This window comes from Lampris incognitus, chromosome 10 (assembly GCF_029633865.1).
Source record: "Lampris incognitus isolate fLamInc1 chromosome 10, fLamInc1.hap2, whole genome shotgun sequence".
NCBI lineage: Eukaryota > Metazoa > Chordata > Actinopteri > Lampriformes > Lampridae > Lampris > Lampris incognitus.
Window position 1 is genome coordinate 9148480 of NC_079220.1, and position 24254 is coordinate 9172733.

A 24254-nucleotide genomic window follows, 5' to 3' on the forward strand; every position below is an offset into this window, starting at 1 on the left:
TTTGGGGTTGCCCCGTACCACTCGGGCTTATACATTTTTCAGATCCACACAATACGTTCCTATTCTCATAGACACATTGATGTATCCTTCTTCCCGTGCTTGATTCTGTTTTTCTGGTCTTGGCAGTAAAATCTGATCGACCGGTGCTGTTTTGCTAGTTTTCTTCACAACAACCAGGTGAATCTAAACCACGGGGAGGGGGCCAGCTAAGCTGATCTTATCCTCTCCAGCGGAGGGCCGCGCTGCGCACACTCCACGCCCGGCATCAACCGCTCCTTCGCTCCCCGCGGCTCCTCGCTGGGAGTCACGCCGCGCTAATCGGTGCCAATGAGCAGCACGAGTTCGGGCTGCTGCATGTTAATCCGAGTCCCTGTCGGCGGTTGGGGATGGGAATCCAAGAGTGTGTTTTGGAGCATCTGATGTGACAGCTGCGGAGGGTATCAGACGTATTAAATGTTAAACAATGAGGGGCTTAGAGATGCTCAAATGCTTGCTTTGTGGGTTTGGAGGCGAAAGCACGTAGCGCCCAAATAACAAATCCTCTTTGAGTGAGTGGTAAATAAAGAACACCCCCCCCCCCCGCCGCCCCCACCATGATTTACTTTAAGGGCGGCACGGTGGCGCAGTGGTTAGGGCGGTCTTCTCACAGCAAGAAAGTTCTGGGTTCGAGCCCCGGGGTAGTCCAACCTTGGGGGTCGTCCCGGGTCGTCCGCTGTGTGGAGTTTGCATGTTCTCCCCGTGTCTGTGTGGGTTTCCTCTGGGGGCTCCGGTTTCCCCCCACAGTCCAAAGACATGTAGGTCAGGTGAATCGGCCGTACTAAATTGCCCCTAGGTATGAATGTGTGTGTGTGTGGGGGGGGTCCTATGATGGCCTGGTGGCCTGTCCAGGGTGTCTCCTTGCCTGCCGCCCAGTGACTGCTGGGATAGGCTCCAGCATGCCCGCGACCCCGAGAGCAGGATAAATGGCTCGGATAATGGATGGATGGGTTTACTTTAAATGCAGATGGAGCGTTTGTGAGATAACTTTACATTAGATAAAAGCAGACTCTCGGTAATACAACTCTATAAACACCCTACAGGCTAGGCCACAGTCCTGCGGCCTCGAACTTCACTAAAAACCCCCAAATAAGGTCCCGATCTCTGCAGAGGTTGGCGTGTTAACCAGAAAACGTGGCAGCGTGTAATCCTCTGTGTGATATCGGCAAGGCGGTGGTTTACCATAATCCCAGGACATTCGCTTTAACCTCAAGGTCAATGTCAACAGGACAGGTCCTAATCCAAGGTCACTTTCCAGCCATGGCCGTCCACAGCCAGCACGGGCTCATCGGCGGGTTACGTAATAATTCATGTTGGCATCGTAGGTAAGACCCGTCAGGAATCGGGGTTTTTGGCGGTCATCCTTTCCGCCTCCTCGGTGTTTGGCGCCGCTCTTGGTTATTGCACCGCACCGGATGAACAGGAGGGAGCGGCTAAACCCACTTATTGCAAAGCTGATGAATAAAGAATGGAGGCAAACGTCCTCTGAGGTGCTCTGCACGAGCCGAGGCACAAAAGCAGAGCCGCAGGAGAAACAAATAGGCGAAGTCATAAAAATGCAAATCGAAGGTAACTGTGTTTTGAAGACACGATACAAACGGACCAGACGGGGTTGTGTTACACGGTAGCGGTAAAGTACAGTATTCCCGGAGAAGAGCTGCGTTTCCGTGGTCATTTTCCCAGACGAGACAGTACAGCGGAGGAAGGCTTGAGGAGGGATTCCCTCATAACGTGTTACCGAGTTGAAAGTCCTGCAGTTCTTAGTTGTTGGTTACAAAGAGACCAACTACATTCCCACTTCATTACTTATCAAGTCAGTGGGTGAATAACTCAGTAATGTATACGTACATATTGGCTGTTGCGGTACTATAAAGGAAGGACACACGTGACAAAAATCTCTTCTCAGCTTTCAGTACATGTTGAAAATAACATTAGTGGGGGGCGTCCGGGTGGCGTGGCGGTCTATTCTGTTGCCTACCAACACGGGGATCGCCGGTTCGAATACCCGTGTTTCCTCCGGCTTGGCGGGAAGCCGGGTATGGGTCCTGGTTGCTCCACTAGCGCCCCCTCTGGTCGGTCGGGGCGCCTGTTCGCAGGGGAAGGGGGAACTGGGGGGAAATAGCGTGATCCTTCCACACGCTATGTCTCCCAGGTGAAACTCCTCACTGTCAGGTGAAAAGAAGCGGCTGGCGACTCCACGTGTATCGGAGGAGGCGTGTGGTAGTCTGCAGCCCTCCCCGGATCGGCAGAGGGGGGTGGAGCAGCGACCGGGACGGCTCAAAAAAATAGGGTAATTGACTGGAGAAAAAAAGAGGGGAAGATCAGAAAAAAATGAGTGCTCCCTCTCTTCTTCTTTCCTTTGTATTTTCCCCCCTTTTCTCCCCAATTGTATCTGGCCAATCACCCTGTTCTCTGAGCCGTCCCAGTCGCTACTCCACCGCCTCTGCTGAGCACACACACACACACACACACACACACACACACACACACACTCTTGTGCGTTTACTGTGTTAACTATGCAGGTGGCGCAATGTAAAACCCCTCCTCTGTAGTTAATCCACATCAGACTTTTCCACTTTAAGGAGAAACACATTTTCAGTCAATATCCCACTTTATAAACGAGGACACGCCATGTCTTTCCTGTAACACGAGAGGCTAACTGGACAAATTGCACAAGTCAACATGTTAGCAACATGCAAGCGCTTCAAAAAGGACCACGTGCACCCCTCTGCTCGGTGTTTCCTCCGTTGGAAAAGAGGCTTTGCATTTTTCTCTCAGGGTTGTTAAAGTGTATGTGTTGCATTTTTGCTCTTAATCAAGGGTGTGTATTGTATACGAGCTCCAGTTAGAGAGACTCTTAATGGGGCCACAATGTAGATGCTCTGGAGATGGGAATCAAACAACAGTTGCTGAGCTCGCCCTCCTTAAAAATACATTGCCCTGCAGTTGCTTGGGATAATAAGCTCTGTATTTTATCTTAACTAGCGTTATCCTTCTCTCCGTGGCTCTTGGTGGGTTTGCCTGAGCAGTGTCGAATGCCAGCGGAGACGGGGATGATTTGCTAAGCACCGACTCGTCCGTCATTACTTTGCAAACGGTCAGTTGTACGCAGGTTCTCATTTCAGCCGAACCCACCCAAGCCCTGTTTAAAATTGAGCCTATTAGAGAAATCAGCCGGTGCAGTTTTGGATTCGTAGGAAAATCATATACGCTTTTTTCAATTCAATTTATTGTCATTAAAAACAATGTGCAGGTACATGTGTAAAACGAAATGAGGGCTGCAGCTTCGCTAAACAGTGCAAGACAGACACAAACAAACAGCAAAAAAAATTAAAATAAAATAAAAACGGAATATAATCATATTTACAGACATTCAGCGGGTGGCCAGGTTCAGGTGGGCAACAGCTTGGGGAAAGAAGCTCTTTTTGAGCCTGGTAGTGCAGGCTTTGAGGCTCCTGTAGTGCCTCCCAGAGCGCAGGGGGGAGAACAGTCCATGGTTGGGGTGGGTGGGATCTCTGCTGATGCTTAGGCCCCTTCGACGGCAGCGTTTGTGATAAATGTCTTTTATGGCTGGGAGCTGGGTACCGGTGATATGCTGGGCCGCCTTGACGACCCTCTGCAGAGCTTTCTGGTCTACTGAGGTGCAGTTGCCGTACCACACTGAGATGCAGATGGTCAGGATGCTCTCTATGGTGCAGTGGTAGACGTTGGTGAGAATTTTGGGGGATAGACGGGCGCTCCTCAGCCTCCTCAGGAAATACAGGTGTTGTTGGGCCCTTTTCACAAGGGCCTGGGTGTTTGGTGTCCAGGAGAGATCCTCGCTGATGTGGACTCCAAGGAATTTAAAGCTGGAGACATGCTCCCCTTCCACCCCATTGATGTGTATGGGGGAGTGGCTGCAGCTTTTAGACCTCCTGAAGTCCACAATCAGCTCCTTTGTCTTCTGCACAGTGAGAACCAGATTGTTGATAGTGCACCATGATGTGAGGTGCTGAATCTCGTCCCCGTAGGCCGTCTCTTCGTTGTTGGTGATACGGCCTATGACTGTGGTGTCATCCACAAACTTAACTATTACATATGAAGGGTGAGTTGGCAGGCAGTCGTGGGTAAAGAGGGAGAAAATGGGGGGGGGGGGGCTCAGAACACAGCCTTGAGGGACACCTGTGTTGAGGCCCTTTAATGGCACAAAAAACCCCCCACACACCTCTCTGATGCGAGGTGTTTTTTTATTGTCTATCAACTCAAACAAGCATGAGACATCAGTCCCCCTGTAGCAAACATACCTCTCTTCTTTTCTTCCACTTTGCTTTCTTTTTTCTTTTCTTTTTTTAAACATTTTTATTCCACCACCTCTAACATTGGATGAAGAAGGAGAATGTCAGAGACAGTTTAATGTGTTTTTGTAATATGCTTTTTGCATAACTAAACCGGTGATTATTAAATAATTCTACCTCACTTATCTCCTAAAACATACCGGAAGCATCCCTCAGTTCAAAAAAAGTCCCAGGGGATTAAAACGGAGAAGGAAGCCCGAGTTCAGCGAAAACCTAGAGTAAACACGCCAAGTAAACAACACAGAATGGGTTTCGTCTCTATCTCATTTTTCATGAGGACTCCGAATCTCATTAAAGTGTAATCAATGCTTAATTTTGTCTCCCTTGTTCCCTTTCCTTATCCCCTTATTGCACATCTCACACTTCATTGAGGTCTGCAGCAATGATCAGTAAATAACGCCGATTCTGAAGATGCCAAGAGTATGGGATGATGCCATGGTTTGTTAAATTTATCAGCACAAAGGAAAATCACATAATGATTTATTGATCTGCATTATCATGTTTATTAAAGTGCCCCCCCCCCCCGTCACATGGCGCTCAGGGAACAGGGTCAGAATCAAGCTCACAGGGAGTAAGGACGGATTAAGAAAGGTGGAAACTCACTTATACAGGGACTTGAACCCAGAGCTTCTGGAAGAAATGCAGTATCCCTGCTTACTAAACCTCCTTTCCACCACTCATTAGGTATACATCCATGTATGTGGTGTGATGTGATGTCCCAGATAATGTCTCGCAAGATCATATCACATCATATATCTTATATCATATCATATCTGTATGTTATTGTATTATAACTAAACAATAATTATATAGAAATATATTTTCTCAGTATTATTTACCAGTCACCTATGTTGTTCACATCCACTGTTTACTACCATGCCATATTCTCTCATCCTATTTGCAGTCCTGCTCCTACCAATGCAACAACTAACTTGTGTAGCAATGTATGCAACAGGATCCGTGTTAAAGTATCTGTGCAATATTATTTATCACCGTGCAATACGGCATGCTTAATATCTCAAACTAACTGTTCTTATCATAACTTTACTTATTTATCGCACTCCACTATTCCGTTACACCTCTAATATTGCCCATACTTGGATCTGCACTCTTTTATATACTTTTCTTTTACTTTTACGTTTTTATACTTATACTTGACTCATTAAATTTAGCTTGGGAGATTAACTTGATACCATTTTGATATAATTTACTCTGCTCTTATTTTGTTTACATGTTATATGCAATCTACCACACCAAGTTCAATTCCTTTCATGTGATTAGACTTGGCCAGCGGTGGCAGGCCAGTAGAGTAAATAATTACTTGTTTTAACTACGAGTGTGTTTAGAATGCACAATAACGTGTAATTATTTAAAATGTAAATCAACACCGCAGCAGCACAGCCAACTGCTGACACAAGACACGCACAGAGCAACATGAATTTCTCTAATCAGGGTCCTCGTACCTGATGCCTAAAGGGTGATTAATTTAGCGCCCCAAGCAGAGTCAGTCGGTGGTGGAGTACCGACACCTGATGTTATTGACAGTGATGGACGCAGGTACTCGAGACACAGGATTTCAGCCGCCCCCACATTCAATCAGAATCAGATTTACTGCCAGGTAGTTCAAGAGCATACAAGGAATTTGTCTTGGTATGTTGGTGCAAGAAGGAAAAATTAACAGTAACTACGGATACAAGTTAGATAAATAATAAAATATATAAACGAGATAGAATAAAATGAATGTGGCAAGTATTTACAAAATGTTAAATGAGAATTTTGAATAAGAAATTATTTGCAGAATAAGAGTTATTTACAGGGTAGTGCGAGCTTTATGCAAAGTGACCATGTGCAGAGGGCACAGCAGGGCAGATAGACATATTGCACTATGTTTGTGCACGTGAGTGTGTATGCATGTGTGTATGTGTATGTCGCTTTTCCTGGATCACCACCTTGTCGTGGTGGAGAAGCTTGTTTATACTAATGATCCCAAGAGTTATGCCGTCCAGAGCTTGGCTCCTGGAAGGGTCACCCAAGGCGGAGAGGTCAAGGTGGAGATGCCAGACGAAGCGCGAGCCAACAAAAACCAACAGTGGAACTGGCGGAAGATGTCTTCAGGTCACAATGCCAGTGAAGGCGGATGAAGGCTGGAACAGAGGGTGGTCCCTAATCCTCTTGGTTCTCCGTGCCATTGGACTCTGGCCACGCCCTGCCAAGGTCCGTGTGGTGGCTGTAGGCGCATCAGCCTCTCCATATAAAAAGCTGTTACGCGCAGGTGTCCTCCCACAAGATCAACCCATAAACATCCTGGGTCAAAGCCCTATGGCGATCAGGAAGAGGTGACGGGAGCAGGACAGTGAAGTCTGGCAGCCACTAGCCACAACCTGGCACACAGGTGGTGGGTGTATGATGATTCGCTAAGGGCCCTGACACACCAGACCGTCGACCAATGTTGGGCTGTTGGTGAGTGTCTGTGACCCTAGTTTTTGTGGTGTGTCCCGCACCGTCGGCACTAGTCGTACCCCTGTCGGCAGCTTTTCGGACGATTCAGCTTGTTGAATCGGCGGAGTCCATCGGTGAGAGGGATCACTCTGATTGGCTGTTCAGCTTAGCGAATCAGTGCTAAGCTAGCGAATCAGGGCCGTCGGCTGTAGTCTTTGCGGTGTATTCAAGTGCTACTTTTTGGCCCAGACGGCAGGCAACATGAGGCGACGCAACAGTCGTCCTTCGTCGCCGCTAGTCAATTTGGGGTGTCTGGGCAGAGGGGCTTCGCAGCTGCTGCACCCACAACTGAGCAACCCTATTTGGGATCCGCTCTGCTCACCCCAGTTGGGGAGGGGGCTAGAAATGTTGCCCTAAACATAGTCTGCCTCATACTCTTGTCTGGACTACCGCATCCAGAGGGATCACCACCATAAGGTCAGAAACAGAAACTTGTATATTTTGGAGCCTGCAACATATGAACACTCATTGACAATCAGTCCAGCAATCAACCTGAACGGCATGCTGCCATCATTGCCCGAGAGCTAAAAAGATTCCGGATTGATATTGCCGCACTTTCTGAAACCCGATTGGCTGACCAATGGCAGCTGAAAGAGGAGAAGGGTGGTTACCCTTTTTTTCTGGAAAGGAAAAGCAGCTGATGAGCCAAGGATCCGTGGTGTGGGCTTCACCATCAAAAACAGCCTCATTTTCCACCTTGCTGAGCTTCCTGTAGGCATCAATGAACGCCTGATGACAAGACGACTGGTGCTTGTAAGCATCACCGTCATCAATGCATATACTCCAACACTTGACTCACAAGATGATGTAAAAGAGACCTTACATGCTGACCTGGACAATGTTCTCACCTAAGTCCCCAAGGAGAATAAACTAATCCTGCTTGGAGATTTCAGTGCCAGATGGGGACAAAGTTACAACTTGTGGAGAGGCATAATTGGCAAGGAAGGCATTGGAAACGCAAACTCCAATGGCATCCTGTTGTTAACAACATGCTCAGAACACAGCCTAATCATCACCAACACACTCTTCCACCAGAAGAACAAATTTAAAACAACTGGAGGCACCCTCCTTCGAACATTTGGCACCTCATTGACTACATTATTGTCCATCAAAGGCACCGAAATGAGGTACTTAACACCAGAGTGATGATCAGTGCAGATGGCGGGTGGATTGATCACCGCCTTATCCACTCCACCCTCTGTCCGTCCAACTTTACCAGAAAAGAAGGGTGCAGAAAAAGCAGAGCTGCCCACAGCTAAACCTCGAAAGACTTACTGATACCACCCCTTGTCAACAGTTCCAGGCCATGCTCAGTACGTCAATGCACAAGGAATATCCAGATGACATTGAAAACCACTGGGATTTGCTCAGGTTTGCAATCACTGGCACCTGACAACCACTGTTGGACATATGACGAAGAACCACCAAGATTGATTTGATAAGAATGACCTGGAAATCCAACGGTTAATCAACATCAAGAGGTAAGCCTTTACCATCTGGCAGAATGACATCAACTAAAAATAAACGAGCTGCCCATGCAAGAGCAAAGTCAGCCATCGAAAGCTGGGTCAGGGAATTGAAGAACCAGTGGGAGACGAAAAAGGCCTTTGAGATCCAGCACCTTGCAGATACTGAGGATACCAGAGGCTTCTTCAATGCTACTAAAGCAATATATGGTCCCTGCCACCACTGTCCCGAGCAAGCCGGAGGTAACAAGGGGATTCGAACCGGAGAGCCGTGTGTTGGTAGGCAACGGAATAGAACACTAGGCTACCCAGACGCCCCATTTGATGTTATTGTATAGTCCACTTTCCACTTTGTTCTGACTGTGTGCCTCTGACAGTGTGCCGTGTCATGTGCTAAACAGCGTAGCTGCACACCTCCACCACAAGGGGAGCACTGGTGTAACAGTCAACAGCCTTTCCACCAGATCTTCTTCCGGCTTGTTCCGTGTTTTTCCGGGGTCGCCACAGCAGATTTTATAGTTTCCATCCTGTGAGGGCGCAGCACCAACGGCGGTCATTTTTAACGCGGGCCTCGACCAATCCGATATGGTCTTGTCAATCTACACATTGATTTGGCAAAATGTTACGTCGGATGCCCTTCCTGACACAACCACTAACCCCTATGGACGAGGGCACATATAAAGTGCTGGATGCCATCCCAGTATTCATGGACTTGCGCCCATGCCTGTCGCCATAGTCTTTCCATCAGATGATATGGGTAAAAATAAACAAGTCAGTTGTTTATGAGTTCAGTTTCAAATGCAAATGGAAAGCTCGTGTTTGTGCAATATGCTGTTTGTTTTTTTGTAAGAATGCTTCGACTTTTTAATATCAGCTTTAAATAATTGCTGACTTTTTCACAGAGCATCGATATCCTGCAGTTTGTGTTCAATTGTATTGGGATGGTTATTGACACTGACTGAATATGGCACAGCCCCACCTAGAATATTTTTCACCAGCTGCCTCTGTACTTAGCCAGTAGAAAATTACTTGGCTTGACTTCACTTATGGTGGGAGTGTGTGAAGACACAGACCAACTGCATCTGCTGGTTCTATTGTACATTCAAGCTACATCTACAGGTGCTGTCATGTGGGCGCGGTGCAGTGACACCATATGGGCTAGGTTGTGTGCACTGCCTACATTAATCCCTGACGGCGTGACTGGCTCAGTATGACATTTATAGTCGTGTGGAGCTGCATAGGAGCCAGATTCGTGCTTAAGAGCTGGAGTTAGTTAGTTTGTTTTGTCATGTTTATCCACGGGTGTATTGGCCTCTTTCATCACTTGATTTACTGCACAAAAGCTATGACATACCCTCTGGCCCCAACAGTGAAGGACAACTTGTGTGGAGAATAAGAATGCTGAGTAGAAGAAAGGGTTGAGATTTCCATATTACTGAAAATGCAATAACTTCTTGGCAGAAATGGTTGGAGCAAATTTGAATCCCTCTGCATAAATATGCATTAGCAGACAAAAAGAAGCAAAGGCAACAAAGTTGTGTTTGAAATGAATCACTTAAAAACTAATGGAAATGGTACATACAAGCATACAATGATGGAAGCAAAAGTAATGAGCTTTTGTTTCAGCTCTAAGTAGCATCCAAATTTGAAAAGGGAAGGCATTTGACTATGATCCGTAAATATTTGTTGATTTTTATTTTGTGGCCTAATGGCAAAAAGACACTACTACCCTGTGTGTGTTTCCACATAACCACCACTTGGAAGCATCTCCTCTGTTAATATTTTACAACACCTCCTCACTGCTGGAAGAAACTCACTTCGTGGAAAAGTTGGCCGGTACTGGACTTTGCAGATGACACCCTTTGCTAGGCCCATTTGCAGAACAGTATTTGACCTTTAAGGGAAATGTTTTAGTGGGGGAGAAAGGTAGGGGAGGGGGGCTGAAATCAGCTTCCCTCCACCTAGTTTTGTGCACTAGAAATGGGTGCCGAGACCCTGTGCCTCCGTTGGTGACTGAATAAATGCCAGCTGCCAGGCTGAAAAGGCTATTTAATGTAAACTCTGGAGGGAAAACAACAGGCACATGCTTTTATTTTCGGAGCAGACAACCAAACTCAGCCAATTAAGATGATGAAGATGCTTCCCTGAATCACTGTTGAAAATTAGACTGCAAGGTCATTCAGATTCTCAGCAAATGGCTGGCTTTTATATTAACCACCAACACACCAAGCAATCTACCAGTGTAAATTGCATAGCCAAATGCATGCAGCATTTAGCAGAGAAAAGGGTGTAGTAGAGAGTCTAGCAGAATACAATGATTCATTTCAAAAAAACTTGAACTCTTATTTGTTAACATGAACATCCCATTTCTACGAAAAACGCTTCTTTCTCACCTCACCTATCCCGTAACCTCTCGAGAGGTCGTTGGGGCGCCGCTGTTGAATCGGCAACCAGTCCTCACCATCTCTGTCTGTCCTCAACCGCCCTCTGGAAGCTGGCAAAGTCGAGGCCTGTCCACTCTCTGGTGTTACGTGGCCATCGCTTCTTCTGTCTTCCTCGTCTTCGCCCGCCCCTCACTGCCTCGCAGGCTGGTCTTGGCAAGGCCGGAACTTCTCGAGATGTGACCGTACCATTTCAGTTTTCTCTTCTCGATGATTGTCAACAAGTCTTGATGTGTTCCAGTGGATTGTGTAATCCTTCTTCTCACCTCTTCATTTGTAATATGGTCTCTATACGAGATGCCTAGAGTCCTTCTGTAGCGCCTCACCTCCATTGCGCTCCATTGCGGAAAAACGCTTCAAACCTGGTCAAATGGTTGTACAGTTCCAGACAGCCTTCCCGTCCACACAATCTTCTTATAAACACTTCATTGGACTCGTCATCAAATCAAACAATCCAGCGTTGTGTTCATGTATGCTGTGCTCCCTCTCCACTTAATAAATGGGCCCGAAGCTTTAACAAATTAATCTAGTTTGCAGATGAGGTTGAGTTGGTTTGTAATGAATCACACTGCCACCCACAAAGCAGACTTGCACAAATAAACATACACACACATGCAAGTGCGCGTGCGCACGCACACACACACACACACACACACACACACACACACACACACACACACACACACACACACACACACACACACACACACACACACACACACACAAACAGGTGCCTGCAAATGGAGCAATAGAGTGTCCCAGGGAGAGGGCCCGGATGACTGTGGTGGCTCTCATTCAACGGATGACTCACACCTCATGAAAAACATGGACACATATATTCATTTGTTTCCTGACAAGCGAATGGATGAGGTTATTTTCCCCTTGAATAAAACAGCAGGTGAACATTTTCAACAAAACCGTAAAGTTCTGTTGATGTGGGTAAAAGCGGAGCCTGGAGCGTAGTGAGATAAAAAATTTTTAAAAAGTGTGCCGAGACTGCTGAAAAATATGAATAAAGCCGAATTAGACAAATTCAGACCCTCTCCTGGGGGTACTCTAGGCACGCTCAAATGTGTGTTTGTGTGCATTTATGCGTCAGTGCCTTTCTGTGTGATTACGCATGGTTGTGTGTGTGTGCGTGTGTGTGTGTGTAGGCCAGCCGGCACGCTCTTTCTGAATTTGTGTTTGTCAATGTCAGCAACAGGCCGTTTCTGATCTCCCAGGTGTGAGCCGACTTGGAGCGTTCACACAGGGCTCCGTGGCCCTTTGAGTAATGAACCTAGTGACAAAGGCTGTCAGGCCACCACTTGTCAGCATTTGGGGCCAGCATCCCTAACTGGGAGATGCCTGAAGAGATAGCTCATCCCAGAACTGCAGATTTTTGAAAAACCAGTGACCCATGGGCACCATGGCTTGCTCAGTATGTGTGTGTGGGGGTGTGGTGTGTGTGCGTGTGTGTGTGTGCTTTTCAACAACTGGAGAGTGAAGGATTCCTGCTATTACAGCACGCAGCAGAACATAATCTCCAACAGAAGGTTCCCTGTAAACAAAGCGAGACAGATTGTCTTCCATACAGCACCTTCCATACATACAAAGGCACAGAAAGACACTGACACAAGCAAACACAACATTTCATAAATTATTCTGTCTTTGTTACGATAGAGACAAAGAGATCAGTATTCCAGTATATACACCAATGCATATTATAATGGAAACAGACAAAGCAGCAAAATAAAACATGACACACGTAGCCTATGTCAGACCCATAAGGAGAATATGTACATAGACATCGTTCACCCCTGCCGTGCTCCTTTGGTTATCGTGGTGAAGTTGTTTATGTATGATTCATTATCGCGCACAGACCTGAATTTAGATGGGCTGTTTTTTTTGTGTGGTTTTTTTTTTTCTCTCCATGTGGCTCTGAATTCACCACCTACTCCGCTTCTCCTCAGTTGTCACTTCATCTTCACGTTCCTTAAAAGCGAACCATTGTTCTTTCTTGTCACCAAAGGCTCTGACGCAACGGTGATCTCGAGGCTGTGGGAGGGGAGCGAGTGCTTGATGACAGCTTTCATCCCAAAACCACTCGGAGGTTTTGTCCCTGTTAGATATAAGAGCTGCAGACATCAACTCGTCGTTCTTCAGTGTGTGGTAAGAAACTTCAAAAATTCACACAGAAATAATAATAAAAAAAAAGGCTTTGTATGACTGACATTGTCCCAGCTCATCGTGTCTTTGGTCAGTTGTGGAACAGCTCCGTAGCTTCTGTCTCTGACAAACTCCTCAGCAAAGTACATAAAGAGAGCGAGTGGGGGAAAAAATGCAAATTCAAAAAGATGTTTTAGACACACAGAGCACATACACGGTATGCCATGGACGGATCCATCTGGTGACTCAGCTAACATTTTATCCTCTTGAATGCACAAGTCAGACCTATCATTGTTGTTTTTGGTCATCTGGGATCTTCGATATAAAAAGGCTCTGGACTTTGTGCTATATTCAGTTACGTGATCGGTTTGCACACATTGCCCTCGAAAATATAATGAGCAAGCTGAGGATAAATGTAAATTTATCCCTACTGCAAATGAGATGTAAAGTGTATCTATGGTGCCCTGATTACGATCTGCTAAGTTTTTACTATGTTAAAGAAATCTGGAGAAAATTGGTTCAAGCTGCTGATAAGGTAACTTTGTCATATATCCCAAAACCTCGGCTTGGATTTGTCCCTAAATTCAACGGTGCAGAAGAATATGAATATAAATGAGGGCCCATGTGCTATGCCCCCCACCCCCTCCCCATGTCCCAGTGTAACTACCCCTGTCCTCAGCTGACATCCAGCCGGCTTACAGCACTGCCCGCTCCGTAACACTGCAGCCACATACCCTGCCTTAATGCCATCAGGGTGTTGGAGACCAAACCGTCAAAGATATTGACACAAGAGAGCAGCATTTCTGCCTCAGTCGTAACCTGGGCTTTAATACAAACACTTTCTCTCCTGGATCCTCCTGTCATCTCTTGGCCAGAAATCATCATCCACCCCTCAAAGCCTCAATTCATCCTCCAGTGCATCGCAGCACCGCATGTCTCATTTATAAATATCCCTCTATCTCCAGTCTCTTCCTCCATTTTCCATCCTCTTGGTCTCTACCGTACCCTTTACTTTTGCCACCATTTGATGTACATAACTCCTATCTAATTTACACACACACCAGGAAAGCATAGAAAAACACCGCACCGGGAATCATATTTTGACCAAGTGCTTGACGTTGTGGGTGGACATGAATGGACCCTCTCATTAGAGAGTCCGAGCAGAGTTGTTTTCTCTGCATGGCTAGCTGCACAATATTGATTTGTGGGATAAAAGACAGCATGTTACAGCCCAGTGTGGGACCGGCAAGTCAGTTGAACACATCACGCTCCCACTCATTGGATGTTTATGAGTGCTATGGTGCCGCATTGCATTAGGCACTCTCTTGGATGGGGTCAATTATCAATAATTTATTGTTTGGCAGACTTCAGGCTGAATGATTAGTGTTGAAAATGCTTCAGTATTTACAGGAAAAGATAACGGAGATCATCTAGTATCGTGCAATCGACCTATAAATAAGCAGAGTGATAAATAGAACCAAAGCAGAAATAAATTGGCTCATTATGATGGTTGTGAGACCAGCTATGTTATATGGTTTGGAGACAGTGGCGCTGATGAAAAGACAGGAGGTGGAGCTGGAGGCGGCAGAGTTGAAGATGCTTAGATTTTCATTGGGAGTGATGAAGAAGGACAGGATTAGGAACGAGTATATTAGAGGGACGGCTCAGGTTGGACGGTTTGGAGACAAAGCAAGAGAGACAAGATTGAGGTGGTTTGGACATGTGTGGAGGAGAGATACTGGGTATACTGGGAGAAGGATGCTGAATATGGAGCTGCCAGGGAAGAGGAAAAGAGGAAGGCCAAAGAGGAGGTTTATGGATGTGGTGAGGGAGGACATGCAGGTGGCTGGTGTGACAGAGGAAGATGCAGAGGACAGGAAGAGATGGAAACAGATGATCTGCTGTGGTGACCCAAACAGGAGCAGCTAAGAGTAGTGGTAGTTGTAGTAGATTATGGGGGAAATGAAAATGCACATACTTGGTGTGCCATGTTTAGCGTGTAATGACACTGGGATTCACACGAGGTAAGGAAGGAAAAAGTTCTCAATGGAAACAGTTTGCACCGCATGCCTGTGCGGTCAGTGGCTCTTAACTCCTCACCTTCCCTCACCACACAAAGTGTATCTCGTCAACTGGATTTTCATCCGCTTGTGATAGTTTGTGGGTTCAGATGCACAGTTTTTGTCCCCTCACCCCCGGCACAGCCTACTTCATCTAGGATAGGGCAGGAGCGGGCTGACCTTGGCAGACATTCAACTAAAACGTGTCCTCCCCTCAGTTTCCCATCGCAGGCTTGACCTTCTAACCCTCATTATAACGGACCCCAGGTTCCCCAACTACAACTGCTGTGTGTAATTGAACCCTGGTTCGGCTAATTTGTGCCGTGGCAGTGAAAACGCCACATAAATCACTTTTCCCCAGTCCACTTTGTGTCTAAGAATCGTAACCCTCAGGCTAAGAAGCACTATCTGGTCCTCAGATGAGGAAAAATGGTTGAGAGGGCGAGGGGAAGAAAAAGCTGTAAAAAACAGAGAATATTGGGGAAATAATTAATGGGAAGCTTGTTCGGTGCTTGTAAAGTTGTGTTATCAGATTATTTACTGTTGAAACTCATTATCCTTTTTTTAATCAACCTGCAGCCTTTGGAGTCTAGCGCTGGGCGTACTGGTCCATGGCGGTAATATATCTGTGTTAGGGGCCGTAATGATTTTCTCAGTCCTGGAGTCAAGCTGACAAGCTCAAAGCTGTACCGTACTATGTGTACCAAGTCATGTTTAGTTTGTGTACGTTCATCCTGTGGACAGCGCTGTTGCACAATAACATCCTGAAGGTACACGGACACACATTCTTTTTCAACAAATGGTGTTTATTTATTTATTTTTATAATCCACCCTAAACTATTGAATCACCAGTCACCTCTTGCCGAGTTGTCTTTTGCAGCAAAACCGATCGCACAGGCAGGAAGTCCACCCGCTTCGGCAGGAAACAGACACCTGACACAAATGATCGTTTCCTGTTAACAACAAACTACAATGATGACAGTAATATTTTCACACCCGAGCAATCCGGAAGGATTGCACGTTATTGCAGTACGCAGAGCCTCTTTTATCAAATACGGCTTGTAAACAGGAAGCTGCTCTGGTCCGGGGGTCCTTTAGGATACGGCCTCGAGGTAATAGGGGAATGCAGCCTTACAGGAAAACTGTGCATTTGTATTTCTCAGCATAAGGTTAGGCTTCATCTGTCTCTGGAAAACTATTCAAGCCGAAATTACGTTTTAGTAGTGTAGCCTCTGGGAATATGACAATGAAGTTCGGCACTTATTTGGCACTCACCTGAGGGGAAGGACTGTGATGAATCTTTATTGTCCTGCACAGGCAATCAGCAGTGAATTGAGGAAGGACTGTGAGCAGTTAAAAATCCAGTGCATAATATTCTACTATGTCATGGAGGAGAGGAGAGGGGAGAGAAAGGGCAGCCCAACTTGAATTATCGTCGCAGCGGGGTGCTGGGGTGGTACAGCAGACTAATACGCCAGTGTCCAAAATTTGAGGTTCGCGGTTCATACCCCGGGAAGACCTCCGGCTCGCTTCTCGCCCGGCGTCGCAGGGAACGCAACCAGCAGCAGTCCTGAGTGGTTTACGTGGGGTCATGGTGTACACAGCTCGACTGGTGTGAAATAGTGCTTACTTAGCACACATGTCCCTCCGTAGAAATCTGCAAGACAAAAGAAGCGTGTGCGCCACATGTGTTAAAGGCCTCACGTGCAGATGGTGAATCAAAATGGTCGATTTGGCCATTAACCCACTTAAGGTATCTCACTGTGCTTTTCTATACAATAAGATGATGACTTTTGAGTCGGTGTTATGGAGGACCAATACCGCAAACACACATGATGGCTGAAGGCCAGCCATGACGGCTGTAGATTCAATAATATTGAATTTTTCAAGATGCTCCATCTTTAGCGGTTAAAGGGAAGGTTTACAAGATGGTAGTGAGACCAGCTATGTTATATGGTTTGCAGACAGTGGTACTGATGAAAAGACAGGAGGTGGAGCTGGAGGGGGCAGAGTTGAAGATGCTAAGATTTTCACTGGGAGTGATGAAGAAGGACAGGATTAGGGATGGGTATATTGAGAGGGACCGCTCAGGTTGGACGGTTTGGAGACAAAGCAAGCGAGGCAAGATTGAGATGGTTTGGACATGTGTAGAGGAGAGATGCTGGGTATATTGGGAGAAGGATGCTGAATATGGAGCTGCCAGGGAAGAGGGAAAGAGGAAGGCCAGAGAGGAGGTTTATGGATGTGGTGAAGGAGGACACGCGGGTGGCTGGTGTGACAGAAGAAGATGCAGAGGACAGGAAGAGATGGAAATTGATGATCCGCAATGGCGACCCCTAACAGGAAGGAGCAGCCAAAAGTAGTAGTAGTAGTAGTAGTAGTAGTAGTAGTAGTAGACTCCATTTTTAGCAGTCCCTGAATTTTTACACTATACAGGACATCAGTTGTACATGAAAATATACAGTTTTTGCACAATTTCCTCAGCGAGCTGAGTCGGGCTCTGAAAGGGAAACCATGCAGGTCTTGGCCCAGGGTCAAAACCTTCCCCTGATGGATAAAACCATCACAGCCAAACGCTTTTGATCTGAGACGGGAGAGCCGCTCTAATATTCAGATGTGAGGAAGGGCTTGATCCCGACACGTTGACGGCTTGATTGTAGCCGACACGCGGCTCGGTCTGATCACACAGAGACACGAGGTGGAACAAAGGAGCATCAAGTGATGGCGCTGTGTAATAACAGTCACTTTGCAAGACATTATACACGTTATGGGCTTCCCAAGAGTGTTGCGGAGAAGCGAAAGCTTGATCTAATACATAATTAGCATTTTAATGTCATGTCATAAGATTTTGCAGAGGTTGTGAACTACTCAGTCGGCTCTTCAAAGGGAATGGGCCGGTCTAAAGATCATTCTTTACAGCCCTCTCTCACGCCCCCCATCCCCCCTCCCACCCCCCCACTCTTTTTCTCCCCCTGCAATTTGTGCGTGTTCGGAGTGGCATCACTAATGAAGAAGCCAAGTTTGAGTTTTCTGGTGGGATTGCCGCAATTTATTAACGGGTGCTTTGCACAGCACTAGCACCGTGTTCTGATGGGTTTCTAACCAGTGTGACTTAAGACAAATTGAATACTGGATGAGAAAAGACTCCATGGGGGGGGGGACTTCCCAGAAACAAAAATGGGAGGAAACCTCAAGAAGAGCGTCAGATGAAGGAAACCTCTTCCAGGGCGGACAGGTATGAGGCAATATGCACCAAATGGGAAAGGCGGGAAGTGAGGTGACGGATTTAGAAATAAAAAAAACCTCCATTACAGTAGTTGATGACTACACTTCCTGCTAAAGAAACGACGCAAAAAGGAAAAGTGGAAGCTAGGACTGACTACACTGCGTGCGGAAGTGTGCAAAACACCTTGTCCAAACGTCGCCGTGCCGTCGCATACAGCATCACTGACCTAGTGGATCAAAAGACTAGTTCTCTGATAGACACGGCAGGCAGGCCCAGTCACAGCCTTCACAGAGACGGAGAGATGGTGCAGAGTCTGAATGATGCCTAGCCGAGGCTGTCACAGATGCTGAGGAATCAGTCATGAGCTAGAGGAGCTGCACTCAGTAGAGTGCGGCTCCATCCTTCTCGGCAGCTAAAAGTAGACTGTGGTGTTTCTTTGTTTTTTTTTATTTTGGGATTTTTTTATTGAATCCCTCAGATGTGAATGTGCGCTGTGTTTGATTATCTGTGAAATGAGGCTTCGCCAAGAAAGAGCCCACAAATACACACACACACACACACACACACACACACACACACACACACACATATATATATATATATATATATACACACAGTTAATATCTTATGTTCTTTGCCGTGTTGCTCTATTGACAGCTGATGATTGCTTATGGCATGAAACAGGCTTGTACTGTCCATTAAGAATTACTTGAATCACTGGATTATTTTGCTCCTTGTTTGTGGAGCACTTTCTCTACCGTTGAGTGTTTCATTTAATGAAGTTATTTAAACCAGCCAGGCATACATATCTCCCCTTCTCCAGCGTTCGAACTTGGTGACCCAGATAGCAAAATTGCTGTGGCCCGGACCCGTCCCACACCCGACACATTCATCTGGCCCACTTACTGCGTGGAATGATGGCACTGGGGCGGACCGCTGCTGTTTGCCAGATCTGGGCCAGAACCAAGCCATAGCAATGCTGCATGTGCCACATATTTGCCAAAGGTGGCCCATATGTGTTTTGTGATATTTGGGCCATATTCACCATTTACCACACGGGGCCACTTCCGGGTCACATCCAGATTACATGTTGCCCAGAGCACCGCATCTTTGCCTAAAAAGACCACATTTGATTTGGCATATTTGGGCCATATTTGCTATTATACATGTGGGCCACTTCAGGCTCACATCCATTTTGTCAGGGCCAGAAGAAGGTCGTCAGTGCCGCATCATTGCCTGAAGTGGCCCACATCCGGATGCTATCTGGGGACAAGCCCTTTTTCCCCGACCGGGATAAAGAAAATACATGCACACATAGACAGAAAGACTTGTGTTTTTCCTGCCATTATGAGACTTCTGTGCAGCGCCCAAGTCGATTGAACGGGACATATGGGGAAAAAACGTTTTTAAAACTAATAAAAATGTTCATGGATGTGCAGCCTCCTAGGGGGACCCTTGCATGAAAGCGACCAAGTCGGACATGAAATGATCAGGCTATCAGAATTTCAGAGCCCTTATTAAAAGACTTCACATGTGTTTAACCGTCGCGGGTTCGTGATATAAAATGAATGAAGGTGATTGGCTGCTCGGCTGATTAACTTTCATTCATATAACGACGGTAAGAAACCAGCTCGGCCATGAGAAGTCTTCTATTGTAGCTCCTGAGATGATTTCCAGCGGTGATTGTGATTAATCCTACTCTTGAAATTGTATTTTTATAGCAGACTTTTAACATTGGAAGCTAGGGCACTTCCGCGTGGCGGCGAGGCGAATAAGCCGGATAATTTTTGGTCCATCCGGTGCTGCTCCGGTTCTCCTGTGCTAAGATCAGCCGTCGGTGATTTGCTGGCTTGCAAAACACAACTGACTTCTCGTTGACTGTCAAGACTCATACCCGAACACGTAATGTTTTGCTGTAGACGCTGCCTGATCTGACTCAGCCGCCGTTGATGCGAGTCGCGCATGCGCACGGTTGACTCACACCGGGCGGCGGCAGAGAGCAGCGGTGGTTGAGCGAGCCAGAGAGTGAATGAAGAGAGGGAGCGGCGGTAGTGAGAACAAATGGTTTTTTCAAGGTTTTGAATCACCGCAACCGTGCAGAAAAAAATGTTGGGCTGATGGGTCCAGTAGTTTGCGAGATTAGCCGCGGACAGAGACGCACAAACATACACACACATATACAGGGACACACGTGACCAAACACATAATCCCCTCCAGGCTTCTGCCTGGCGGAGAAAACAACAGACAGAGCAAAAGGCAGACAAGAGTCTCCGGAGAGCGGCACGGTGGTGCAGTGGTTAGCGCAGTCGCCTCGCAGCAAGAAGGTCCTGGGTTCGAGCCCAAGGGTAGTCTAACCTTGGGGGTCGTCCCGGGTCGTCTTCTGTGTGGAGTTTGCATGTTCTCCCCGTGTCTGCGTGGGTTTCCTCCGGGGGCTCCGGTTTCCTCCCACAGTCCAAAGACATGTGGGTCAGGTGAATCGGCCGTACTGAATTGTCCCTAGGTATGAATGTGTGTGTGTGTGTGTGTGTGTGGGCCCTGTGTGATGGCCTGGCAGCCTGTCCAGGGTGTCTCCCCGACTACTGCCCAGTGATTGCTGGGCTAGGCTCCAGCATCCCCGCGACCCCGAGAGCAGGATAAGCAGTTCAGATAATGAATGGATGGATGGGGCCTCCAGACAGGCCAGGGATGGATGAGGATATACATTATGTACAGACTGTAAAATCAATGGCAGTCATTTGGCGATTTTAACTGGCGTAACGAGCTACCGGCCAGCTGGTGTGTATCCGAACTATATAATCCAGAAACACTGAGCCTAGCAGAGGACCGCTTGTTCAACAACTGTAAGTCATCTCTACTGCAGGGCTTCTGAAGGGGTTATAATGGGAGCTGTGAGTATAACATTTCTATGTGCCCCTGATCAATAAAAGTCAAGAAAGATGAATGTGAGTATTCATGTCGGCAGCCTTTGTTTACATGGCCCTAGAAATTCATTGATACTTGCGGTATAAGGCACAGTGTGCCGACCTACTTTGAGATGTGAGGTTTGGTATATCGAACAGCATCTAAGCACACGTTGTTTAGCAACAGACCAGCACCAAGGTTGGGATCTAGGTCAAGGTCATACGTGGACATACGACGGCATCTCAATCGATCTACCGTCCGTCAGTGTTTGCAGGCGGAGAACGCTCCAGCGTACAGACACGGCAGAGAACAGATACTGAACCGGTGCTTGACCGGCGTGCAGCATAATCGGTGGGATGCTGCCAGAAGACCTGCGGTCTTCCCTCCGAACAGAGCGCCGTGTTTCATCCCACCCAGTCTGACCACCACAGGGGTGTGAGCTACAGGAAGTAGCCTGTTCTGTTTTGAGGTGCTAATGATCAGCAGAACAAAGAGTTTCACCGCGCCTCCGCGTCGTAGGGCTGCAGTGATGTCAACGCAAGCGGCACAAATTGGCTGTCACGCTCACACTTTAAACAAGACAGGATTGTCTGTCTTCAAGCAACCAGTATGTAATAGGCTTAACAGATCACTGCTGAAAGATCCTTGGTCCTGAGCCTAAGTCCTCAAGGCAATTACAGCCAGCAGCCTTTCACCGCACACAGCGTGGGAGTGAAGGGATAGGAGGCGGTGGGAAGGAAAGAGGATCGCCACATGTTTCCGGTGATCCTCCGTGATTGCCTGCCTTAGGTGACGATGGGGAGTGGACATTCCTTATTTCCATATCCAAACAAGGAATAGAAGGGCGAAGACGTGGCCGGACCCCCGGTTTAATGGAATTCTGCCCTTGGCAGAAGATGAGCCTCGCTCAGCCACAGTCAACAGGCAGACCTGTCAAGGCCCATCTCGTCTCTCCTCCGCCCGTCGAAGCCACTTTTCCTCTGCCACCTGGAGGAAAGTCAACATTATCGGTATCTGCCTCTCTCGCAAACGTGTCCATACAGCTCAAGAAGGGAAAAGAGGCTGCACTTTATCTCAAGGTTTATGGAAGAGGTGCCCAAGTCAAGTCCCGCGGAGGGTCTTGTTATCTTCTCCGTCAATCACAACGCCAGGTGATTTCTCTAATAAACACACCTTCATCCAGACCGGGGGGGGGGGGGAGTAAAATCAGTTGATATAGTGAGGGGTTGGAAAGAAAACCCACATACACATGGCCCTCCATGACACATGGTTGGGCACCACTAGCTTACGGGACTATATGAGACAGAGCCAGATTCGAACCTTTGACATCACAGGGACATCAGGGACATATATAAATTTCAGCCCTTCTATTCAGACTGCAGCCAAATGGTCTAGTTGACTTTCTGTTTTTTTTGGGGGGGGGGGATTTCCCCCCCTTTTTCTTCCCAATTGTATTTGACCAACTACCCCACTCTTCCGAGCCGTCCCGGTCTCTGCTCCACTCCCTCTGCTGATCCGGGGAGGGCTGCAGACTACCACATACCTCCTTTTCACCTGGCCGTGAGGCGTTTCCCCAGGGGGGATGTAGCACATGCGAGGATCACGCTATTCCCTCCAGCCCCCCCCCCCCACCAACAGGCGCCCCGACCGACCAGAGGAGGCGCTAGTGCAGCGACCAGGACACATGCCCACATCCGGCTTCCCACGCAGAGACACGGCCAATTGTGTCTGTAGGGACACCTGACCAAGCCAGAGGTAACACAGGGATTCAAACCAGCGATCCCCATGTTGGTAGGCAACGGAATAGACCGCTACAGTACCCGGATGCCCGACTTTCCATATGTTAACCAGGTCGAGCATGTCGGATTGATTTTAGGAGAAAGGGAAGGTAACACATTATAATAAATACACACTAGTTAGTTAAGATTAGTGAGTAGTGAATTCCTCATTTGTAAAGCATTTATAGAGCATTTATAAAGCATTTATAGAGCATTTGTAAAGCATTTATAGAGCATTTATAAAGCATTTATAGAGCATTTATAGAGCATTTATAGAGCATTTGTAAAGCATTTATAGAGCATTTATAAAGCATTTATAGAGCATTTGTAAAGCATTTATAGAGCATTTGTAAAGCATTTATAGAGCATTTATAAAGCATTTATAAAAGGAATTGCACTTTTGGCCAGATGTGCAGAAAGAGCATTCATCCAAACCAATACTCATGTTACCTTCTGGTTTCCCCCTGAGAACTCAATAGGTGGGCCGTTAGTCTGAGTCGCAGTAAACGGCACTTTGCACCATTTAGCATGTCTGATGACGTCACAGCCCGTTTGCGACGCGTCCTGTCTTGCCTTGGCCACAGTCCCACCCTCCCGGAGATGTATGCTATCGTTATGCGCTGTTCTCATTCAAAACTGCTTTGCTTATTTATTTATTTGTTTAATGGTTTTAGCGTTGAAAACTATGGCCAGGCTGTCATGGCTTCTCTCGTCTCCTGTCTGTGTGTGTGAGTGCTGTGTAAGTCTGCCCCCCCCCTCTCTTGTGTGCACGGGAAGCCTATTCTCTCCGGAGGGCCCCGCCGAGCAGAGCTGGGTTCATGGCGCGGGGTCTCGCTGCCTCTTGAGAGCGGGGGGGGGGGGGATGCCCGTTATGATCTGAAGTTATGATTATTTCCATATGATGAAGCAGCTAGTACAAACAGTGTCGTGGTCAGTAGAGGCGGACCCACATGCAGACACAAACAATAGGATTATGACGGTCCTCCACCAAAAACGACCCCATAGGTCGTTTGTACAAGCAGCTTATTACGACCTATGGTTACGTTCTAAAGTTAAGCGACCTCTAGCGGTCATGCTGCCAATAGCAATCTTAGTTACTATACTAGGCGGCGAAACGACACAGAACCGCACTGACTACATATTCTATTGTTCTCAGCTTGTTTTTAATCCCTATTTACCTTTATTAGCCTGTTGTAAAACGGACGTCAACAAGTAGATAAAAACCCACAACGCACAGAGGCGAAAAGTATCCGTGGCACATCTCCTGCCGCCGGTAGGGGGCGCTAATTTAGGAAACGCTCCCGCGGGTCGTGTTAGCGGGTAAACGACGCCGACGGTCTCACGAGTGTCTGCTTCGTAATTGCA